The 15393-nt window shown below is 40.2% G+C and overlaps 1 protein-coding gene across 13 annotated transcripts in view; it reads left to right on the forward strand.

Annotated features, from left to right (window-relative positions):
• Positions 1-15393, forward strand: part of FKBP5 (FKBP prolyl isomerase 5) — a 131048-nt gene that overhangs the window by 57052 nt on the left and 58603 nt on the right. The gene's annotated exons all lie outside the window — the stretch shown is intronic.

Here is a 15393-nt window from a genome sequence, read left to right on the forward strand (position 1 = left end):
ATACAAGCCTTTCTCAAGAAACAAGAAAGGCTTGTATTGCTATATACTTTCCTCTCAGGACTGCCTTTGCTGTATCCCAAAGATTTTGAACAGTTGTGTTTTCATTTTCATTGGTTTCCATGAATTTTTTAAATTCTTCTTTAATTTCCTGGTTGACCCATTCATTCTTTAGTAGGATGCTCTTTAGCCTCCATGTATTTGAGTTCTTACCGACTTTCCTCTTGTGATTGAGTTCTAGTTTCAAAGCATTGTGGTCTGAAAATATGCAGGGAATGATCCCAATCTTTTGGTACCGGTTGAGACCTGATTTGTGACCTAGGATGTGATCAATTCTGGAGAATGTTCCATGGGCACTAGAGAAGAATGTGTATTCCGTTGCTTTGGGATGGAATGTTCTGAATATGTCTGTGAAGTCCATTTGGTCCAGTGTGTCATTTAAAGTCTTTATTTCCTTGTTGATCTTTTGCTTAGATGATCTGTCCATTTCAGTCAGGGGGGTGTTAAAGTCCCCCACTATTATTGTATTGTTGTCAATGTGTTTCTTTGCTTTTGTTATTAATTGCCTTATATAATTGGCTGCTCCCATGTTCGGGGCATAGATATTTACAATTGTTAGATCTTCTTGTTGGATAGACGTTTTAAGTAGGATATAGTGTCCTTCCTCATCTCTTATTACAGTCTTTGTTTTAAAATCTAGTTTGTCTGATATAAGGATTGCTACCCCAGCTTTCTTTTGGTGTCCATTAGCATGGTAAATGGTTTTCCACCCCCTCACTTTCAATCTGGGGGTGTCTTTGGGTCTAAAATGAGTCTCTTGCAGACAACATATTGATGGGTCTTGTTTTTTAATCCAATCTGATAGCCTGTGTCTTTTGATTGGGGCATTTAGCCCATTTACATTCAGGGTAACTATTGAAAGGTATGAATTTAGTGCCATTGTTTTGCCTGTAGGTGACTGTTAACTATGTTTTCTGTGTTCCTTTCTGATCTTTGCTGCTTTTAGGCTCTCTCTTTGCTTAGAGGACCCCTTTCAATATTTCTTGGAGGGCTGGTTTCGTGTTTGCAAATTCCTTTAGTTTTTGTTTGTTCTGGAAGCTTTTTATCTCTCCTTCTATTTTCAATGACAGCCTAGCTGGATATAGTATTCTTGGCTGCATATTTTTCTCGTTTAGTGCTCTGAAGATATCTTGCCGGTCCTTTTTGGCCTGCCAGGTCTCTGTGGATAGGTCTGTTGCCAATCTAATGTTTCTACCATTGTAGGTTACATATCTCTTCTCCCGAGCTGCTTTCAGGATTTTCTCTTTGTCTCTGAGACTTGTAAGTTTTACTATTAGATGTCGGGGTGTTGACCTATTTTTATTGATTTTGAGAGGGGTTCTCTGTGCCTCCTGGATTTTGATGCCTGTTTCCTTCCTAACATTAGGGAAGTTCTCTGCTATTATTTGCTCCAATATACCTTCTGCCCCTCTCTCTCTCTCTTTTTCTTCTGGGATCCCAATTATTCTAACGTTGTTTCGTCTTATTGTATCACTTATCTCTCGAATTCTGCCCTCGTGATCCTGTAGTTGTATCTCTCTCTTTTTCTCAGCCTCTTTATTTTCCATCATTTGGTCTTCTATATCACTGATTCTCTCTTCTGCCTCATTTATCCTAGCATTTAGTGCCCCCATTTTTGATTGCACCTCATCAATAGCCTTTTTGATTTCGACTTGGTTAGATTTTAGTTCTTTTATTTCTCCAGAAAGGGTTTCTCTAATAACTTCCACGCTTTTTTCAAGCCCAGCTAGTATCTTTAAAGTCATGATTCTGAACTCTAGGTCCGACATCGTACTAATGTCCGTATTGAGTAGGTCCCTGGCTGACGGTACTACCTCTTGTTCTTTTTGCTGAGGTGATTTTTTTCGTCTTGTCATTTTGTCCAGAGGAAAATAGATGAATGAGAGAACAAAATGCTAACAGGTTAACAACGTCCCCAGCAAATATACTCTATCTAAATCAGAAAAGACCTGAAACCAGGGGAAAAGAAAGGGAAAGAAAGAAAAAAGAAAGAGAAAAGAAAAAAAAAAGATAAAAACAAAAACAGAACAATACAAAAAAACCAGAATATGATCAAATATGATCAGGCTGGTGCATAGATCAGTGCCACACACTAGATTTTGGGCGTATTTTGGTCTGTTAGAAAAAAGTGCCTCCTGGGCGCCTGGGTGGCTCAGTTGGTTAAGCGACTGCCTTCGGCTCAGGTCATGATCCTGGAGTCCCAGGATCAAGTCCCGCATCGGGCTCCCTGCTCAGCGGGGAGTCTGCTTCTCCCTCTGACCCTCTTCCCTCTCGTGCTCTCTATCTCTCATTCTCTCTCAAATAAATAAATAAAATCTTAAAAAAAAGTGCCTCCTAAAATTTTAAAGGAAGAAAGACATATATGTACAAAATAAGGGTTGATACAATGAAGGGATGGAAGATGACTGTAAAGATGAAAATTATAAAAGATTTTATAAAAGGACTTGATAAGATAAGTTGTTTGAAGAAAGAAAGAAGATTTAAGAAAAAGGAAAAAGGGAGAGAATGTGATCAGGCAGGAGACTAGAACAAAGCCATACACTAGTGATTTAGGGTATATTTTGATCTGTTAGAAGAAAGTGTATCTCAAAATTTTAAAGAGAGAACAACTTATATATATATGCCAAAAATAAGGGTAACTACTAATGAAGGGATAAAATATGACTCTAAAAATGAAAAATAAAAAATGTTTTTTTTTTTAAAAAGGGATTGATAAGATGTTGGTTGAAAAAGGGAAAAAGAAAAATAAAAAAACAGTCAACAAAAATTAACTTTGATGAACTAATGAATCATGGTAAAAAAAAGCCATGAATTCTATGTGCAGTATTCCCCTAGCGCTGGAGTTTTCCCGTTCTCCTTGATTGGTAAACTCGGTCTTGGCTTGCTGGCTTTTCGTGCTGATCTTCTGGCGGAGGGGCCTGTTGCTGTGGTTTCCAAATGTCTTTACCGGAGGCTGAATTGCCCCGCCCTTGTCGGTCCAGGCTAAGGAAGCTGCTCGGGTTTGCTCTCAGGAGCTTTTGTTCCCTGCAAGCTCTCGGTACAGCTTTGGAGGAGCAGGGCAAAAATGGTGGCCTCCCAATCTCCACCCGGAGGAGCTGAGAACTCGGGGCCCCGCTCCTCAGTGCGCCCCCAGAGAAAAGCAGACACTCCCGTCTCCCTGGTGTCCGGCCGCACTCTGTGCTCACCCAGCCTGTGACCCAGGGTTGCTATCTCTGGCACCCGACCCCATGTGGAGTCTCCAAACCCAGCAGATCCCTGCGGTGCGCTCCCGCGCCGCTCCTCCCTGGGAAGGAAGGGGAGTCTCCCCAGCTCTGCCGCTTGTGGGGTCCCTGCTGGAGGAGCAGTGGCCCGACTGGGCCGCGGATCACAGTTTATGGCCACCCCGAGCTGAGAGCCCGCGCCTCAGCTCCGTCTCTGCAGCCGGCTTCCCCGCTCTGATACCTGGGAGCTCTGCCGCACTCAGGCACCCCCGGTCTTTCTGTGACCCCAAGGGTCCTGAGACCACACTGTCCCGGGAGGATTCCACCCCCTGCTTAGCCACTGCAGCGACGTCCCTCAGCGGAGCCGACTTCTAACAGTTCCGATTTTGTGCTCCGGGGCTCTAGCACTTGCCAGAAGCGGCCGACGGAGGCCCCTCCCCCGCCGTCTATCCTCCCGAATATCGCCTCGGATTCACTTCTCCGCACATCCTACCTTCCAGAAAGTGGTCGCTTCTCTGTTCAGAGAGTTGTTGCTACTCTCTTCTTCGATCTCCTGTTGAGTTCGTAGGTGTTCAGAGTGGTTTGATCCCTATTCAGCTGACTTCCTGAGACCAGACGAAATCCAGGTCTCCTCCTCCGCTATCTTGCTCCTTTGCCAGGGTTTTATTAGAACAGAATATTATTTTTACTTTTTGTAGTTGAACACTCAGGTACAGTCTAAGTCTCTAGATTTTTCAGAGTAGATTTGGAGAAGGAATGTAGTCAACTGGTAATGATATTTAAGCACTGATTCCTTACTCTAGTGTCTGATATTTCACCATTTTTATATTGACTGCTTTTGAAAATCACAGTTCAGTGTCTGTTGAGTGCCTCTTTTACTCCATTCACTTACACTAGGTGGTAGAGGTACAAAAAATCAATAAGACACATTGTCTACCTATAGACCTGCCTGTAGTGTTTATAGACCTTTGTCATGTGTTACCTTGTTGTCTTATTCTTAGAAATCATTAGAACACTTGGAAGCAAACTGTTTGACCCTATGAGTCAACCCACATTGATAATCTACCACCGTGATACAGGTAGAAATTAGATTTTTCTATCAAAAACATGAGCAAACGTGTTCAAAACAAAGTAATAGAGTCTTACTCCTGTCTTTACCCTTACCAGAATGTAAGTTCTGAGGAGATAGAAAATGTTTTCTGTTGTGCCTTCTCCATTGCCTAGAATAGCGGCACGTAGTAGGTATTCAGTAGCTATTTCTTGAATGGCTCCTTATCTTTCAGCTTTTAGCTCAGTGGTGTGTGTACAATGTTCTGGCCACTGTTCCTTTAGGGATATATTTACCTTATCTCCCAGTGGCCTGAATTTAGTTACATGGCCATACTTAGCTGCAGGGTAGGACACTGAAGCTTTATTCTGGGAAGCTTTGTGTCCTGTTAAAAAATAGAGGTCTTATTAATAAGGAAGAAGTGGAGAAAAAGAGACCTGAAAAGTACTGGCAGTCTCTACCATAACTCTTACTAGTGATATCTATCAGATGTACCTTTGAACTAAGGGGTGTCATGACTTGGCTTGGAGCAGGCTACAGCTAGTGACAGCCATGAGGCAATGCGTAAAGTCAAGAAAGTACCAGAGAAAGATTCAGATGCTTAACTGAGGAGATAAAAGAGCAGTAAATAATTTTATTTGAACAGTGGTATGGTATTAAAGGAATGAGAGGACTAGTGCTTTCGAAGTGCTGAGAGAGCTTTTTAATCTATCCATTGGTAGTATTGCTGGCTGCTTCAGGGATGGTTTGTAGTTTTTAAACTGTTCACCTGTATTGCTAAGAGTCCTAGTAATCAGAAGTGAGGCTTAGACATTAGAAATTTGAGAAGTTTGGTTTTATTTATTTAGTAGTAATTGCTGTATACTTTTATCTTAATTTCCACATAGAGTCTGATAACTCCCCAACAAACATCCAGACTTCTCTCCTGAGCTCAGGCCTTGTCTCTCTGACTGTCCTCTGGATATCTCACAAACACTTTTTGCTCAACCAGTTTTCTTCCTCTACATTGAAGGCACTCCAAAATGTTTGAATTAAATTGAACAGTAAAAATGAAAAGTCCTGATGAGGGGCGCCTGGGTGGCTCAGTCGGTGGAGCATCTGCCTTTGGCTCAGGTCATGATCTCAGGGTCCTGAGATCGAGCCCCGCATCAGGCTCCCTGCTTGGTGGGGAGTCTGCTTCTCCCTCTGCCCCTCACCCCACTCATGCTCTCTCTCTTGCTGTCTTTCTCTCAAATAAAAACAAAAATCTTTTTTTTTTTTTTAAAGATTTATTTATTTATTTGACAGAGAGAGACACAGCCAGAGAGGGAACACAAGCAGGGGGAGTGGGGGAGGGAGAAGCAGGCTTCCCGCCGAGCAGGGAACCCGATGTGGGGCTTGATCCCAGGACCCCGGGATCATGACCTGAGCCGAAGGCAGACGCTTAACGACTGAGCCACCCAGGTGCCCCAATAAAATCTTTTTTTTTTAAATATTTTTTAAAGAAATTTCAGTGGTTTTAAATTAACCTTAGCAATTTATTAAAAAAAAAAAAAGTCCTGGGGTGCCTGGGTGGCTCAGTTAATTGGGCATCTGCCTTCGGCTCAGGTCATGACCCCAGCATCCTGGGATCAAGCCCCACGTTGGGCTCCCTGCTCCGTGGAGAGCCTGCTTCTCCCTCTCCCTCTGCCTGCCACTCTGTTTGCTTGTGCTCTCTGTGTGTCAAATAAAGAAATAAAATCTTAAAAAAAAAAAAGTCCTGATGAGTAGAACCATGAAGTGTTTGATCTTTTTGTTCTAAGTTTAAAAAAAATCATGAAAGTAATATGTGCTTATTGTTAAACTATTTAAATGACCTAAAATAAAATTTAAGAAGTGAAAATTCCTTCCTACTCCCCCTCCTCCCAGATCTCATTCTCCAGAGTTATCTTTACTGGCTGTTTTGATAGTAGTTATCTTTCCAAACTTTTTTTATATATAAGCAATACACACACACATATACACTATTTTCTTTCTAAAAATAAGGTCATTTTACAGATTGCCACTCACCATTTGCTTAATAGTACATCTTGGACATCTTTCCATCTTTTCATGTCATTATTAAAAGGTTATTTTATCTGAAATAACTAAGACCTTACCTGTTCTTTATTATATTTCCAGAGTTTAGCTATCTTAACTCTAAGAAAAAACAATGATAAAAATTAGGTATGTAATATTTGCATAATTTGTAATCCAGTGCTGTAAAATGATTGCACACACCAAAATCTACAAACAGCTGGGAACCATGGTTGATTGCTGCGTGTAATTACAATATAGCACACTGTCACATGTATTATCCCCCTGTGATGTTATCAATTGGCTTTTTTTTTTTTTTCTAGCAGCCCAGAGGACCAAGTCATCACTGGGCACTGTGCACCATAACAATACACTTCATTTATTACAATGGTATTTTCAGTGCATGAGCATTTACAAAATCTTAATTCAGCTGTTTGGATGTTTTCAGTGTTTAGACTCTTAACTAAATGATTCTCTACTGTCTAGATTTATCTTATCCTTTTCAAAGACTTCATTATATTTTTGTAGTATGAATTTGCCAAATTTTATTTAAACACTCCCATGACCGTTCTATTGAGGAAAAACTTTAGCATACTTTTATTTAGCCCTGCTGTTAACTTAGTGGTAACTTGAGTAATCTATAAGTGTTTAATTGATTAACAAATCTACACTTGACTCTTTCCCCTATGTATTTAAGTCTTTCTGGACCTTCTTTTTAAGCCTTTGCTCTCTATTTCCCTTTTACCTAAATCATTTCACCTTTTCCCATTGTAAGCCTAGTGCAGCTATCAAATGGCTTACCTGTCACTTTTGCATCTTTATACAGTCCCCTTCTACTTAACTTGTAACTCACAATATGCTGTCTTTCTCTTATTTCTGTTTTTTAACCTTTAAACCTTTACCACTGCCCAGTGCCTATGGGAGATCCTAGGGGATACACATAATCAGCAATTTCCCCCCACAAAATAAAAAAAAAATTGCCAAATACTTATTCATAGATGTCCCATTTTATTCTAAGTAGAATCTCTAAATATTTGAGAAGTAATTGTAGCCACAAAATAAAGACATGTAAGAAAAATGTGCAATCAGATAATAAGAGTATACAAAAATCAAAAACATTGCTTTAAAAGATCCTTTGATCACCAAATGGTGATCTAGAAATTCCATCAAAGAAAATCTCTTAGAATATAGAGCAAAAAGCCAATGATGGATTCTAAGAGAAACTCCAATGTTTCTTAACCTTTTGTGCACATTAGAATCATCTGAGATACTTTTTAAGAATACTGATGCCCTTGGGGCGCCTGGGTGCCTCAGTCAGTTGAGCGTCCAACTCTTGGGTTCAGCTCAGGTCATGATCTCAGGGTCGTGAGATAGAGCCCTGAGTTAGGCTCCACACTTAGCGTGGAGTCTGCTTGAGATTCTCTCCCTCTCCTTCTGGCCCTTCCACTCATGTGTGCTCTCTCTCTTCCTCTCTCTCTCAAATAAATCAATTTTAAAAAACCCACTGAGGCCCTGGCTCCACCACAAACCAATTAAATACAGATTCTCTGGGAGTGGGGTGCAGGCATCAGTGGCTTTTTAAAGCTTCCCAGGTGATTCTCATGTTTATTCCATGTTTAGAAACATGCTTAAGAGATCTAAAGGATAAAACCAAGATGTGTACAGTCTGTCTAGTAAGACTTTGAGGTAGAGGACAGACACTAAAGAAGGAAAAGAAATAATAGTTGAAACTGCCCTGAGATCCGCAAAGACTCATCTTCAGCAATTAAAGACCAGGATATCAAGGGCCCCTGCAGGAATTAAGGAAAGAAGACAAATACCACAATATATCCTGGTGATAAGTCTGAACCCCAAGAATAAAGAAAATCCTTATATCCTAGAATGGGATCCACCTTGTGCACTAGGGAGGGAAGGAAACCTACCTGGGCTAACTGACCCAAACACCGCTTCTGCTCTTTTCCCCAGACGTGGTTCTCTACTTAATTTCTCTGGCCCGCTCCTACTTTTGTTGATGCTGACCCCAGGCTCCCTTGGGAAGAGCTGTTCTTAGAGTTGATGTTTAGAAAGGCAACTTGAGCTTCTTTGTCCTCTCCTTCAGTCTGATCCCTTCTCCCTTCTAGTTCAGTGACATACCTTTTCTTGTTTTCCAGCTCAGAGATTTACAAATTTGTCTGTAATTCCAGGGCCCTCTTGGAGAAAGTTGATAATTTAGTAGTCTTTCAACCTTTGGCATTTGGGATGGTCTAATATTTTTTAGGTTTTTAGTACTAATATAATATTGAGAATAGTAATCCATCCAAGTAGTCAGTGACAGAAGTAATTATAAATTTGGTCTGTTAACTTTGCTTTCTTCAGTAACTACTTGAACTGAGAAAGCGAGTATAGCAAAGCATTGTATGTATCTAAGAGAGAGAATAAAGGGGGATGTCGTTTGTAGCTATAAAGTGGTAATTCCGTTGAGGATTCTCTTTCCTGTCTTCTCCACTGGACATCTGAGCCTTCGGTACCTGAAGAATTGATGCAGCAGGCCCTGCTGGAGGCTGGGCTCAGCACTTTGGATGTACACTGTGGATGTACCCTAGAAATGAGCAAGGCACCTTCAGTTAAGGGGAAAGTAGAAGGATTAAAGAGTTAAGTCTGGCTGACCGTTCTGTTAATTTCTGTCTGCTCTGGCCTCAGATTTCTTTTTTTTTTTTTTTTTAAATTTTTTTTTTTTTTGGGAGGGCGGGGGGGGGGGGGTGGGGGGGGCAGAGGGAGAAGTAAGCTCCCCGCTGAGCAGGGAGCCGCACACGAGCCTCCATCCCAGGACTCTGAGGTTATCCAGGACTCCAAGATTATGACCAGAGTTGAAGGCAGAAGCTTAGCTGACTGAGCCACCCAGACCCCCTCTTTTTTTTTAATTGTGCTTAAATGTATGTAACATAAAATTTACAGTTTTTTACCAGTATTAAATGTACAGTGCAGTGACAGTGAGTACATTTACACTATTGTGCAATTACTACCACTTTTGTTCTCCAGAACTTTTTCACCTTCCCAAACAGAAACTCTGCACCCATTAAACTGTCCATACTCCCTTTCTCCAGCCCCTAGTAATCTCTATTCTACTTTTCTGTCTCTATGAAGTTGCCTACTCTAGATACCTCATATAAGTAGAGTCCTAGGGGCGCCTGGGTGGCTCAGTCTGCTGGGCGTCCGCCTTCGGCTCAGGTCATGGTCCTGGGGTCCTGGGATCGAGTCCTGCGTCAGGCCTCTTGCTCAGCAGGGAGCTTGCTTCTCCCTCTCCCTGCTCTGCCTGCCGCTCCCCCTGCTTGTGCTCTGTCTCTGACAAATAAATAAATAAAATATTAAAAAAAAGTAGAGTCCTATAATATTTGCCCTTTTGTGTCTGGTTTATTTCACTTAGCTTAATGTTTTTAAGGTTTATCCATGTGTTGTAGCATGTGTCAGCATTTTATTTTATGGCTGAATATTTTAATCATACATATATGTACATGTACCATATTTTGTTTATGGACACTTGGATTGTTTCCACCTTTTGGCTATTGTGAATCGTGTTGCTATGAAGATTGCTATACAAGTCTCTGCTTTCAGTTATTTTGGGTATATGTCCAGGAGTGGAACAGCTGGATTATAATGGTAATTCTGTGTGGAACATTTTGATGAACCACAGAGGGTATACCATTTTATATTCCCACCAGCAATGCATGAGGGTTCCAGTTTCTCTACATTCTCCCCAAACATTTGTCATTTTCCATTTTTTGAAAATAGCTATTCTAATGGGTGTGAAGGTATCTAAGGGGGAGCAGAAGGTGGTGATCCTCAAATATGCCCCTTTGGCATGTGGACTCTTTTGAGCTGAAGGCAGTTGAGGTCTAACAGACTCAAGAAGAGATTTATTTATTATTTTATTTTTTCTTTTTACCTCTCTCTTAACTGCCTAAAAGAATTTAGAGTGAGGGCCTGTACCTGGATGAGAGCTAATACCAGAGATGACTTTTTATATAAAAAAGACTTATCTGCTTGGCAGGGCAAACATTTCTTGACCAAACGTTTGCTCCTCCCATCATCTGTGAATGGTCTTCCTCCCCTTTGAAGTCCCAGTCCCTCACCGCCTTCTCCTTAGCTCAGGATGGCTTATAAACCTCAGTTGCTTGCGTGTCTGGGAACTTCATATCTTTGGGGTTCCCAAAGGTAAAAATTTGGGGTTTTTTTCTTGTTAATCTGTCTTATGTCAATTTAATTATTAGACCAGGGAAAGAACCTGGAAGGGAAGAAAGGGAAAGTTTTCCCCCTTACATATCTCATTGAGATTTTGATTTGCATTTCCCTAAAAACTGATGTTGAGCATCTTTTCATGTGCTTATTGGCCATTTGTACATCTTTTTACAGGTTTCTTTTTTGGAGAAAAAAAATGTATGGGTATGTGTGGGAGTATTATTCATCATCTTCTTCTTCCCCACCCCAGTGTGGAGGAAGGAAGTTAACTGGGGGAAGGTATATGGCTAAATGTAGAGTGCAGCTTCATATCCATGTGTAGTCTGTCCTCTTCTGTGATCTCGTTTCCTCTGCGTACATATTTATCTCTTTTGTATGCATGTCTTGTCTACAAATAGATAACTTATCTTGACACTCCCATGTGTTACTGGATTTGAATGTTTTGACAGAGGCGTGGGGTTGAAAGTCAGTGAGGGCTTTCCGGTTCATCCTTACATGGGTGTTTTTTAAATTAAGATAGATTATTGCATTTAGTTACAAGTCCTAGGGTATGTGTCTTGTGTGTTTTCTTCCTCTTGTGTTTTAGTTTTAGGAGGCTGTGAAAGCCTTTATGGCCCAGGCATCTGTGTTACTTAGAAAGAGTGCTACTGTCATTTTCTGTGCTGCTAACAAAGCATCCAGGTCCTATATTCCCTTTTTGTCTTCTTTCTGAAAACTCTCCTGTTAGAGAGTAGGATAATCTGATACAAGTGATCTGTATTTTAACAGAATAACACGGTGAGAAATACACATGGGGAATTAATGGATAACTCTTTAAAATGATTTCTCATTTTTAGTTACATTAACTGAATTTTTCAGTACACTGTTGGTGAAATTTTAAGCGTATTCTCATTTTTCAGTTATGTCTCAGGTGTTTGCTGACTTGCACTTTGGAGAGTGCCTGCTTATCTGGCATGTCCATAACAGAACTGTGTGTTCCCTCTCTGATGTACTGGGTAGCAGTTTCCCCCCTTTGGACAGTTCAGAACAGTGAGCTTTATCATAGATTAATATCCATAGCTACATAGTGATTTTAAATCCAGAATAAACCTAGAGTAGGGGAAAGAAGAAAAGGCTCACTTATGAAAAAAGTGAAACTTTCTCAGTGTGTCTTGCAGGTTTTTGGGAATTGTCTCATCTTACTGCCTTTTTTCATATAACACTAGATCAAGGAAAAAGGTTTTTAAAAATTTTTGTTTGCTTATAAAGATCTGTACGCCAAAGGACATAACTGGAATTAATGGAAGAAACTTGGAAAATTCAGTTTATTTCTTTATTCTTCCAGATTTATCTTGCCTTTGAAAGTTGAAAAGCATTTTACTGTTTTTTGTGTTTTAATTACGCTACCCCTTTTCATATACTCCATACTGCTCAGAACCATTGTCTGAGATTACGAAGATTACTTAAATCCCTTAAAGTGTTAGAACCAAATATGAAGAGCAAATTCCTTTATCAAATGAGACTTATAAAGTTAGCAAATCAGTTTACAAGTTGAATTTTACCAGGCTATTGTTTCCAAAGGGTAGGATTAGAACCAAAAGAAATGGCTTTAAAAAAATTTATTTACTTATTTATTTATTTGATAGAGCGATGCATGTGAGCAGTGTTGAGGGGTTGGGGGGAAGACAGAGAGAGAGGAGGAGAGGATCTCAGGCAAACTCCTGGCTGAGCACACAGCCTGATGCAGGGTTTGATCTCACGACCCTGAGATCATGACCTAAGCTGAGATCAAGAGTCGGACACTTAACCGACTGAGCTATTTTTTGATTGACAGTATTTTCATTTAAAAATGTAGCTGATCCCCAATTGATAAGCATTAAAAAGAAAGGCACTGTCTTTGGACATGTGGTTGGTAGTCATCCTTCCTCAAAACTTTTAGTTTTTTTGTGGTATTTGTGCTTGCACACACACACACTCTCTTAAATGATTTGAAAGTAAGTAACAGACATCATGACACCTCACCTCTAAATAGTTCAGGATTTGTCTCCTAGGAATGAGGGTATTATTCTACATAAAACCACGATACTGTACCACACTCTAGAAAGTTAATGTTACAAAGTAATAATAATCTAATGTACAGTCTTATTTTTTAAGTCTTTCTAATTCTCCCAAAAATGTGCTTTTATAACATTTTCATCCCCCTAATCCAGGATCCAGCCAAAGATCACACATCACATTTGGTTGTTGTATCTCTTTAGACTCCTTTAGACTAGGACAGGCCCCCTATCTTTTTTGGGGTGAGGGATCTTTCATAACATTAACATTTTGAGACGTCTAGGCCAGTGGTCTTATACAATATTCCACAAATGATTTTATCTTTTCTTCTTGATTAGTTTCAGGTTAAATACTTTTGGTAGGACTATTACACGTGTACTTCCCATTCCATCACATCAGGAGGCACCGGGATAGCCGTGTGTATTATTTTGGGTAATGCACAGCTTGGTCATGATGCAGACCACTTGTGCTAAGGGGTGCCTCTCAGATCACTTCATCGGAAAGCACTTTTCCTTTACTAAGTAATCTGTAGGTTCATGCTTTGAGACTGTGTGGCTGTCCTGCTCCCTAATAACCTTCTACCTGGTCATTTTAATTTGCACATTGATTTAATTCAAGGTTTTGCCAGGGGGCTATTGATGGATGTCAGTTTATCTGTGAGGCCCAGGAAATTTTTTTGTGTCAATGTATTTTTCCGGGAATATGATTCATGACTCCCCAAATATTTAAAAGATATTTTCCCCTCTGTTTTGGAGGTGCCTTCTACAAGTCTCCATGAATTAGAGAAGTCTATCATAAGCAGTTGGTTACTAGAAGCTGGGAACCAACCCTATGCATGTAATTTTCCTAATTATCTATCCTAGCATCACATACAGCTGGGTACTTAATTTCTGTTGTTGTTTGAGAATGCTTTGTTCTGGCCTCTCCCTTATCTTGAGCCAAGCATTTGGATCTTTTGTGTTTGGTATAAACTGTACTAGAAAATAAAGCAAAGGGGCTTAGCTCCTGGTCTTTGGTGTTCTCTTTGAAGATTTTTGGGCACAGCAGAATTTGATTTGTGTCTTTGTTGACTGAAGTAAATTTAGGTCAATTGGAAATGAGTTAAAACACTGCAGGATATTATTATTATATATTGACTTTAGGGAGCTTTATCCATTATTATTAGTTTAATATGGAATAGCTGTAGAAGTGATTAATTCTTGACTTTCCCTGCTCAACCAGGAGAGCAGTGTGGAATTAATAATTGCAGCAGCCACTGAGATGTGTTTTGTTGCATCTGTTGATTGGCCCTTTGGTTTGGTTTGCTTTGCATGAAAAAGTGTCTGTCATTTGGGTGACTGATAGTAAGAGCTAACATTGGAATGTATACTTCTAAAAATACACATTATACCATTTAATCCAGAAGATCACTTTGTGAAAGTAGATGTTATTATTCCAATTACACAGGTGGGGGAGAAAGGCTTAGAGAAGTTAAAGGTAGCCAACATCAAACAGCTTGTAAGGAGCTCCAAATTCCTTGCTTGTTTTATTTTAGCAGTCTGAAAGGTGGAGGCATTCTAGGGGATATAAATATGAACAAAGCGTGGCCCTTGCTCTCAAGGATCTTTTAAATCCAGCAAATGTGTCTTATAAATATATGATAGCACATCAAGGGAAGAGCTCGGGAAGCACAGAAAAGTGCAGACAACTTCCAAGTATGGGGTCAAGATTGGTATGATGGAGGAAGAATTTGAGAGGGAAGAGTGTTTGGAGGGGAAGAAAAAGAGTGACCAAAAGCATGGAGATGGGAAAGCAGAGGGCTTGTTATGGCTGAGGAATTGCTCTGGTTTGACTAGAGCATGAGCTGCATGAAATAAAGTAAAAGAAAGGAGTGGAAGCTAGACCTGTGAAAGATAGGTTAGGATCAGATTGTGAAGGGCCTCGAATGCCATGCCAGGGAAGAACCTCATTCTATAGATATTTTGAGCAAGAGATGAAAAATGTAGCCCTGAAGAGGACCCAATGATAAGCATGATAAATGCTTACATCTTTAAGTTATGATTCTGTGCTAATCTTTTCACATACATTATCTCATTAATGCCTCACAGGAACTCTGTGAACAATGCACTGTCTCCCTTTTACAGACTTGAAATTAAGGCTCAGCAAGATTAAGTTTGTGGGTGTGAGATACTGCTGGAGCTAAGGCTCAGACGGGGGTCATCACTTTCTAACACCTGTTCTATTTACCACTATGATATATTGCCCCCCCTTTTTAAAAAGATTTATTTATTTATTTTAGAGAGAGAGAATGTGTAATAGGGCAAGTGTGCATGAGTGACGGGAGGGGCAGAGGGAGAAGATCTTCAAGGAGATTCCCCTCTGAGTGCAGAGCCCAACTCGGGGCTCAATCCCAGGACCCATGAGATCACAACCTGAGCCGAAATCAAGAGTCGGAAGTTCAGTGACTGAGCACCCCTGTATATTGTCATTTTTTAAATCAGATCACCTGATAAGTTCTTAATTTTCTGTCAAGAATATCACTATAGGAAAAAGACATTTTCAGAGTTCTAAAATTACTGCTTCTCAGTGTGTAATCATGTTAAGGAATATAATCACTACCAAACCTGACTTGTACTGCCCTCTAATTTGGGACCATCGCTGGATGGGAAACTGAAGAGTTGGATGATGTTTTATGTACATGCCTCATGGTATCAATACATGCTCATGGCACATTTTTTGTTTTCATGTTCAGTGTTTAACCTCATTGGCCCTATGTGAACCTTAGATCAGGGAAAGCCCATTCCTACGGCATTTTCAGATGCTTAA

This window comes from Callorhinus ursinus, unplaced genomic scaffold, assembly GCF_003265705.2.
Source record: "Callorhinus ursinus isolate GAN/ISIS: 27379988/994484 unplaced genomic scaffold, GSC_fseal_2.0 scaffold59, whole genome shotgun sequence".
NCBI lineage: Eukaryota > Metazoa > Chordata > Mammalia > Carnivora > Otariidae > Callorhinus > Callorhinus ursinus.